Source organism: Benincasa hispida, chromosome 6, assembly GCF_009727055.1.
Source record: "Benincasa hispida cultivar B227 chromosome 6, ASM972705v1, whole genome shotgun sequence".
Taxonomy (NCBI): domain Eukaryota; kingdom Viridiplantae; phylum Streptophyta; class Magnoliopsida; order Cucurbitales; family Cucurbitaceae; genus Benincasa; species Benincasa hispida.
The window spans coordinates 234575-245171 of record NC_052354.1 but is presented as its reverse complement, the minus strand read 5'-3'; positions in this window follow the sequence as shown (position 1 = coordinate 245171).

Genomic DNA, 10597 nt, shown 5'->3' with positions numbered 1-10597 from the left:
TGCATAATTTTGTATTTTTTTTTTCCACTAATTCAATCTCAAGTGTTTGATAATTTTCTTTAGAGAATGAAACAAAGGGTCAAGGGATGCACCCGAACATCTCCATTAGGTGGATACCTTCTTAGCACCCTCATCATCTCCCATAAAGATATATCATTAAGTTCAAGAGAGATTACAAAGTTCAACAAAGAGCTCATGTGGCTAAAGGATTGCCCAATGGGCAAAGAAAGAAAAATTACACTTGACATAAAGCATGTAAATTTATAGAAATTTGAACCGAGTGTAATCCTTGAAGAGCTTGTTTCTATGTTCTCAGTAACTCGATCCCAAAACAAACAATTGAAGAAACATTATTCAAAGTACCTACGAGCGAAAGCGGATCTTTGCAATTCATTGTGACAGAATTTCTACATATACATTTGAACATACTAATATGAATTCATAATGTTAAATTATTGGCATGCTCAAAGAAACAATAAATAAGAGATCGAGAGATCATACCAGTTGAAGACTTATTCTTCACAGCAAATCTCGCTTTCGCTGAAATGGTAAGCTAACGTTTAGTAAATCCCAATCGTCTACCTCGAACAGTCTCCACACGAACATAGAGAAACAAGAATGACATCACCACTCAGAGCCCTCAGTATTTAAAGACAAAATACTTGATCGTTTAGGTGAAATATACGACCGTGTAGCAAAAAGTAAATGATCGTCTAAACGATCGTATAGGAAAAGCTAAGCAATCGTCCAAACGATCATGTAGGAAAAGCTAAGCGATTGTCTATATAATCTTTTAGTAAATATCAAGCACTAAACGATCGCTTAGGAAAAGGTAAACAATCGTTTAGTAAATAGCGTGCATGGGTGTAAGCGTTAAGCAATCGCTCAGCACTATCGTATAGGTAAGTGATCATTCAACCACTATCATATAGGTACAGGTTTTGCTAAGCGATGACACTCTTCAACACAATATTTGCGCATAATTTGCTTAACACACCGTGAGCTATTTAAGCATCTCAGAGAGAATCTTCAACTTACTCATCCGTTATGAAAACAGAAGAGACACCGACCTATTATCCCTTTAACCATCCAATTAATAGACAATGAATATAATCACATCATATTCATAACCTACGGATTAATATCATATATTAATCATAGTATTTTTCTTCCACTAGATATAAATCATATTTATATCCAATTTTCTCCAAATTAATGTATCTCATACATAAAGTTAATTATATCATATATAATTAACTAGTTCAATTATATCATATATAATCAAACTCCCTCTTGTCAATTTGAACATTTCAAACTGACCCAAAAACTAATTCTCAACTTGTATCCAAGTTACCAAGGGGACCTAATGGACCTATGGCTCGAAGCTCCAACGGGACGTGAATAACTGACTAAACTCTTTAGTCACGATATCTACCATCTATTAACTGCCATGCATTTCACTAAAGACCGACAGTTGAACTCTTCTTACCATAGATATATTTCTATGTCCATTGGATATAACCAATCATCAGTACGATGACCTTCCATAGATGTTCGTAAGTACAGCTGGCCAGTTTATCGTCTTGCCCCTGTAGTTTCATCTTACTTCTTAAGTACCACCGATCCCTTTAATGAACAATACAACATAGTCCTACTATGTGTGAACACCTCTCGGGCCATGAGAAGATGTGTGGCACCACATCGTTCAAGCCTCAGGATCAGCCCTTAAGAGAGCAATCTATCTACTTACCCTGTTTCGGGGAAGGAGTGAACTCCATCTTGTGAAGTTGAGTTCCCAGTGCCCAAATCAGACGAATCTCCAAAGTGGTAGGTTTGAGTTGACGCTCTGACCAGTCGCACTCATGCAAATCAAAGAACCGCCCTCAATGACAAAAGTTCCCAACTCACTCAAGATTGAGGTCATGTTACCTATGGTCATCCTAGTGAAGTGAAGTCTCTGTCATGAACAGAGTTATATGACGAGACGTTAACACTTCGAGGTCAGGTCTTATACAAACTCTTTTTATAGGACGCCCCTGCTCGCATGTCCCCTACACGAATGATGAGAATCAGACCATCTATGAAAAGTCACAACACTTGTAACTATTCCACAAAGCGGGCCACGTCCGTAGTGTTACCAGGATAAGGTTTCCCTCCTATATCCATATACTACAAATCATTTTGATTGTCACTTAAGACATGATCCAATTGTATGTCACTACATACATGCTTAAGTTACATAAAGACAACCAGGGATATTAAGTTTATTGGTTTGTGGTAAAATAAAAACATCTAAATGTGCAAAGTCAAGAAGTGAAGTAAATATCATATATATTATACATTACAAGCATTCGTACAAAATTGTTTACAAACTGTAGGACACGAGACTTTAGGGCACAAACCTCAACAATCTCCCACTTGTCCAAAAGTGAAGTGGGGAATAAAATCCAAGTACAAAACAATAAACTATGGCATAAAAACCCAGTGCAATAAAATCTCCCACTTGCCCTAGTCCGGCCACAGGCAGTCCCGTAGACCCATGCACTGAAGGTGATTCTCAAACACTGTAGTCGTGAGAGTCTTCGTAAACGGACCAACAACGTTTTGCTCCGAGGCAATCTTGGTGACGATCACGTCTCCTTGATGCACTATCTCGCAAATCAAATGATACTTGCGCTCTATGTGTTTGTCGTGCCTGTGATTATTGGGCACCTTGGAGTTCACCACAACACCACTATTATCACAATAGAAGGTGATAGGCCTAGACATATCTGGAACAACTTCCAACTCTGTCAAGAACTTCCTGAGCCAGACGGCCTCTTTAGCAACTTCACAAACTGCTACGTACACGGCCTCCATCATGGAGTCGGCAATGCACCCCTGTTTAGTGCTCCGCCACATTACGGCTCCTCCGTTAAGAGTAAACATTGACCCTAAAATGGACTTCTAAGAGTCCTCATCAGTCTGAAAATCAGAATCCATGTATTCAGTAAGGATCAAATCCCCTAGACCCATACACAAGCATGTAGTTCCTCGTTCTCTGAAAATACTTCAGGATGTTCTTAACTGTGGTACAGTGACCCTGGCCTGGGTTAGACTGATACCTACTGACTATTCCCACAGCATATTAGATGTCTGGCCTAATGTAGAGCATCGCATACATTAAACTGCCAACGGTAGATGCATATGGGACCCGTCTCATTTCCTCAACCTCTTGAGGTGTCTTAGGACACATGTCCTTAGACAAAGTGACTCAATGTCTGAATGGTTGTAGGCCCCTTTTAGAGTCCTGCATCGAGTACTTGAGCAAGATATCATCAATATACGATGCCTGAGACAGATATAGAACTTTGTTCTTATTATCCCGAAAGATTTGTATACCTAGAACAAACTGAGCCTCTCCCAAATCTTTTATTTGGAATTGGGTTGCTAGCTAGTTCTTAACTGTATTCAGTAGACCTACATCATTCCCAAGGAGTAGTATATCGTCTACATACAACACTAAGAAAGCTACTGAACTGTTGACTATCTTCTTGTAAACACAATGTTCATCAACGTTTTGGTCAAAGCTATACGATTTTATCGCAGCATCAAACCGAATATTCCAAGATCGAGACGCCTGCTTCAGCCCATCAATGGACCGATTCAGTTTGCAAACTTTTTGCTCTTGACCTTGGGCAATGAATCCTTCGGGTTGCACCATGTAAATTGTCTCTTCAAGATTGCCATTCAGAAAAGCCGTCTTGACGTCCATTTTCCATATCTCATAAATTATAATAAGCGACAGTGGACAGAAGGATGCAGATCAATTTTAACATGTCAACAGGTGAGAAAGTATTCTCATAGTCGACTCCCTCCACCTGGGTATAACCCTTTGCCACAAGTTGAGCCTTGAAGGTTTGCACTTTCCCATCAGCACCCTGTTTGTGCTTGTAGATCCATTTACAATCTATAGGTCTTACCCCATCAGGCTGATCTACAATATCCCATACCGATTTGAAGTACATCGACTCCATCTCAAAATTCATGGCTTTGATCCATTCATCCCGGTCAACATCCTCCATTGCCTTTTGATAGGACAATGGATCCTCAACATCCCCATCTGCCACCATATTTAGGATTTCTGTGAAACCCAAAAAGCGGTTAGGCAGGTTTGTAAACCTCCCACTACGTCGAGGTTCCCTCAACTTTTGAGGTGGAACCGACTTATCAGATGAACTATCATCAACAACTCTTGTTAATGAAGTAGGTCTTTTAACAACTCTTGTTGAAGTTTCAATAGTTTCTTTGGAAAGCTCACTTAACACGACTTTACTACGTGGACTGTGTTCCCTAATATGATCCTCCTCCAGGAAAGTAACGTTTGTGGAAACAAACACCTTGTTTTCGGACGGATTATAAAAGTAACCCTCTCGTGTACCTTTGGGGTAGCCTACAAAGAGGCACAACCTCGACCGTGATTCCAACTTCTTGGGATTTGCCTCAAGCACATGTGTTGGGCAACCCCATATGCGGAAATGACATAAACTAGCTTTACGCCCGTTCCACAACTCCAGAGATGTTCTCGCAACACTCTAAGAAGGAATAAAGTTGATAATGTATACCACAGTCTCCACTGCGAAACCCCAAAATGAGTCCGGTAAGGAAGCATAACTCATCATCGAACGAACCATCCAACGAGGTTCTCTTTCTCTTCTCCGCTACACCATTCTGTTGAGGTGTACCTAATGCTGACAGTTGAGAAACGATTCCATGTTCTAATAAATAGTCCTGGAACTCAGAATCTAAAAGCTCTCCACCTCGATCTGATCGAAGTGTTTTAATTCGTCTATCCAAAGCATTCTCAACTTCAACTTTAAATAATTTGAATTTTTCAAAAGATTCAGACTTTCGTTGCATTAGATAAACATACCCATATCTCGTGTAATCATCAGTAATACTAATAAAGTACTCATAGCCTCCTCGAGCTCGCACATTTATAGGACTACAAAGGTCAGAATGTACTAATTCTAGAGGCTCTTTGGCTCGATAACCTTTTCCAGTAAAAGGTCTTTTAGTCATCTTACCTTCAAGGCCAGATTCACAAATTGGTAAAGAATTTTCTTCTAACTCGCTTAGAAGACCATTCTTCACCAATCTCTCAATCCTATTGAGATTGATGTGCCCTAATTGAAGGTGAAAAAGTTGGGCATTTTTTTTTTGGACAAACTGATTGGCGTTAGATTGAGTTATGGAAGATTTAAACATCTCTATGTTATGAAGGGAATTTAAGGCTAACGGTCTTAGCACATACAAGTTATTTTCCAGTTTAGCTGTACAAATTTCAACACCATCCTTATGAATAAACTTTTTATTAAATTTAAAAGAAAAGAGCTTTATCCACTTTCTCCACTAAACAAGTTTCTAACACAAGTAAATCACATTTACCTTTGTTTGTCTTTGCTGCCTTCTTTTCCTTTAGATAATGAGGACAATTCCTCTTCCAATGTCCATCCTGGTTACAGTGGAAACATTTTCCTTTTTCAACTAGCGGTGGACGCTTCTTCTGGGCGACAGGTGGCGGGTTAGCAGACGCATTCCCTTTCCCTTTACCACCCTTCTCCTTCTTCCCCTTTCCAGAGTTAGAAGTTGAAGGTGCAAACTTTATTCCTGAGGTCAAACCTCGATGGAACCTTTTAGAAAACAAGAAAACATTTGCCTCGCCTTCCTTTTTCTCCTTACTTTTCAGCAAGGATTGGTAAGTCTGCATCTCGTTGAGGAGAGTAGTAAAGATATAGTCCACTTTATTAAGAATCGTATTACTAACAAAGTGGATAAAGCTCTCCGACAATGAATGCAGGATAATGCTAACCTGATTGGCCTCATCGATTTTAGATCCATTCATCTCCGCCACGTTAAAGTGGACCATCATATTCATCAGTGTTCACGAACAGAGGTGCCTTCCTCCATTTTGGAGCTGAAGATGTGTTTCAGAGCCTCATGCTTGAGCTATCCAGACGGTTGTCTGAACATTCCCCGCAGGGACTCTATGATCTCACGTTCTGAGACCATGGGCTCATGGTTCTTGGCCAACACGTCACTAGAATTGACCAAGATATAGGCTCGGGCCTTCTCGTTTGCCCGTATCCAACGCTCATATGTTGCCCGAACATTTCGAGTAGTGTCATGAGGTAGAATAGGAAGATAGTCCTCCATAGGGACAAACTTCAGATCATCGATGATGAGTATCGTCGTGAGCATATGTTTCCAACTCGAATAGTTTTGGCCATTCAATTTTTCGGCATTAAGTAAACTGATAATGGATATAGCCATTTAAAACCATTGTAGAAAAAATGAATAAACTTTTATAAGACTTTGCAAAAACCACGTTTTTAACCAATTAGTTTTAGGAAAACAGATTCCAAGTACCTTAAGTGATAAGACTTCTATTTTGCAATGATGTCCCAGCGAGGCAGGACAAACGTCACCAGTGGGGTGATCAGATGTCCCTTCACTAAGATGAGACATTCTAAACTATTAGGTAGAACCAACTCTTGGAACTGAATCTAACAGCCACCATTTGTTCGGTATAGAACTGTTAACCCTTAACAATTTTGTGTAAGTGTAACCCCTCGTTTTCGGCCCCAGAGTCCCGCCCTAATGCGCCCACCATAGGAAAAAAGTAGATTAGGACAAGAGTCTAAGTAACCTTATCCTCTTATAGAAGATCAAATAAAGAAACGGGAAAAACAACCATCCTATAGGGGGACACACTCAGGGTGCCTCGAGGCGATGCGCATAAACTTTACTTAATCCAACGAGAGAGACTATAGGATATGTTGTCGCACTTCCCGCTCCCACTTACTATGAACATTCTCTCCATCCACCTTGATATTGACCTACCCAAACACCATCCTTTAGGGGGACACTCCCAAGATGTCATGAGGCTGAGGATAGATCTCACAGTGCGGACTATGAGGGAGAAACACGAGAGGTTTAAATGAAGCATCAAATGCCCCAAGTACCTCCCACTGAATGTTCTACCTAGGGATTTATTAACCTAGACAATCTGGCTACTGATTATAATCTAAGTCATTTATTAAATTTGCACAAAAACAACTTTTGTCTTTGAAATAAATCATAATACTTATAATAAAGAGAATATACATGACCAATCCATAACCTAAGGTGAGATTTATCTATATGTGAATACCATATGACATAAAAATAACATACATCACATGTATAAAACCATGGATTAATGGACCGGGATGAACCAACACAAAATCGGAATGAAAAAACTATCTATTACATTATCCCACCGAGCAAATCGGTTCACAAACGAACCGGGTCTTGAACCGTCGGACGAAGCTCCCATCGTTTAGTAAACACCTCCAGGTAAACGATCATGTAACACACACTAAATGATAGCACAAAAGCTAAACGATCGCATAGACAACAATGAGGTCGTGAAGCCTGATCTTCTAGACAATCGCTTAGCACGCAAAAAGTAAACAATTTACCACGCATTTACTCCAAGATTGTATAATCAGTAACTAAGTGATGAGGCTTGTTGAGCTATACGATCGTCTAGTGCGCGCATGCGTTAAACGATAGCCAAGCATCCGATACTCAGCAATCGTCTACCTCATTGTCTGCACGACATGACCAATGCTTGATCGTCTTCTTCCTCAAAAGACAGCAACCCTTGCTCCAAACTTCATCATGAACGACTCAAGACTCAAACTAACTTTGAAATTACAGACTCGATAGCAATTAATTGTGCCAAAAAACACTGGGGCCTTTACAATTAACTAGAGAATTCAATAAACCGAGGTTACATCCCAGAAAATTCCATTAATCCACACATTCACAAACGAATTAACAATTAAAACAAAGAGTAAACATGTTGCACCCACCGAGAATGTAAATTCAATTCTTTTGCAGTAATGAATTGGAATATCAGAAACCTGGCTCTGATACCAATTAAAGGAACTCTTATTCAAGAGTACCTACGAGCGGAAGCAGATCTTTCCAATTCATTGTGACAGAATTTCCACATTCGAACATATTAATATGCATTGATAATGTTAAATTATTGGCATGCTCAAAGAAACAATAAATAAGAGATCGAGAGATCATACCAGTTGAAGACTTATTCTTCACAGCAAATCTCACTTTCGCTGAAATGGTAAGCTAACGTTCAGCAAATCCCAATCATCTACCTCAAACAGTCTCCACACGAATAGAAGGAAACGAGAACGACACCACCATTTAGAGCCCTCTGTATCCTCGGAGTGAGAATCCAAAGGGTAGACTTTGTTCGGATTTTGTAGAAGGAAGGAGGAAGGGAGATCATATACAACGATAAAAAAAGGGGGAGATAGGCTCGTCTATCGTATAGATAAAATGCTTGTCGTTTAGGTGAAGTATACGATCGTGTAGGAAAAATTAAGCAATCGTCTAAACGATTGTGTAGGAAAAGCTATGTGATCATCTATACGATCATTTAGTAAATATCGGGCACTAAACGATCGCTTAGGAAAAGGTAAACGATCTTTTAGTAAATAGCGCGCACAAGTCTTAGCGTTAAGCGATCTCTCAGCACTATCGTATAGGCATAGGTTTTGTTAAGCGATGAAACTCTTCAACACAATATCCGTGCATACAATGCTTAACACACCATGAGCTATTTAAGCATCTCAAAGAGATTCTTCAACTTACTCATTCGTTATGAAAACAGAAGAGATGCCGACCTATTATCCATTTAACCATGTAATTAATAGATGGTGCGCGGTAGTTTGGAAGTCAATTTTATTCGACAACCAAATCCCATGGATGCGGTATGCGATTCATGTTCCTAAGATATGCGTTAATAGTCATGCGTCGATGGTCATGTGTTGGAATGAAAAATGCGTTAACGAATGTATGCGATGACCATGCGTCCTGCCACAAGTTTTCTTACGTTCATAACAAGTACAACATGAACACAAGTTTCTTGGGTAATCCGAGGTCGAACATAGGGACTTGTAACTATATGTTTGCGTTGATGTGCATGCGACGGTTGAATAAAAGAATGGAGGGGATGTTGCTACGTTAATGTTACTCCTACTCCTATCTAACATACAACGCAATGAGAATATGCATGAAAGGTAGAGATGCGACAAACCTTAACATAAAATAAATGTGTGGGAAAATAGATAAAATGCGGAGATGATTTCATTGCAACCTTTAAGAGTGACCGCAAGGGCAACCTTAGTTAGTGTCAAACTATGCGATCATGTTACAACCATACATGGCAAGTCATTTTCCAATGGAAATGCGATGCTCCTAATTCTAGGATGCATGTGCTGAATGTAAAGTATCCATAGAGCTTATTCCTAAGTCTCTACTCTTGTCCTATGCAATGATGCTGAATACACACAAAGCTACGGTGACCGCATTCAATCATATCCTATCTCTAGGATGCATGCGATGCGTTAATAATAAATAGTGCTCATTCCTAAGCACCTATCTCTTGTATTATGAGTTATAATCTGGCTCTCCCAAGCCTAGATTCTGACCTGACCTTCCCAAGCCTAGATTCTGACCTAACCTTCCCAAGCCTAGATCATGTCCTTAGACTACTCTCACAAGTATCCCTAATGGACAAATAAAGCATACATAATACAAGACAATCGCATAAACTTCGCTGACCTAAGATTGTTACTATCCCTAGTGAACAATGCATACCTTGCTTAATGCGTCCAACCACTTACCCTATCGGGCAGTTGATTGTTGCTGACTTCATTCATAGACAAACAATGCGTTAGCCCATAGACAAGCGTTGCAGCAGCTTCACACTAAGCAAATAAGATTACTCACATACTCGCGCAACGCACACCTCTTGGTGGGTTGCTTCATGCTTCATCTTCCAGCAGATGTGCGTTAAGGCTGTCGGTGGTGCCATGGATGGGTGATGGAGCTGACTCTCCCGAGATCTAGCTCTGGTCGAAGGTTCCAATCGTCACTTGGAATAGATAAAGGAGGTGAAGAACTCTCAGCCATCTTCTCACACAATTTATTTGGATTGGGGGGAAAATCGATGAATCTCCCGGATGAATTTGGAATTTTGCTCATCGGTTATATTTTATAGAGTTTGGACTACTGACAGCATTAATTGGACTGCTCTGAGTCTGACTTCGGCACATTAGTCCTTTCTGAACCTCTACCACCAACGGCACGGTAGGTGAAATGTCAGCATCAACTTTGGATTTTCTCGAGGTAGATGAATTGATGCGTTCATTCCACCTACCTTGCATTGATCCCATTAGAATGCATTGTCGTATAGCCACAATCATTCAATGGTCGCATTCTCTTAACACCGCAACTCTATATGATGACTGCAATCGCTTGACAAGCACAACTCCTATGTAATGGACGTATACGGCTGATTACCACAACATCCATGCGTTGATCGATGCGTTTGCCTTTGCGATGGAGTATTTCTCCGCATACGGTCGTCTATACGATGGTCCAGTTTTCGCGTTTCTGTTTATTTCCTACATTAGCTACAAAAATAGAACATTGAACGCATAATTAACGCAAAGTAATGGGTTAGCTAAGATTCGACATGTTG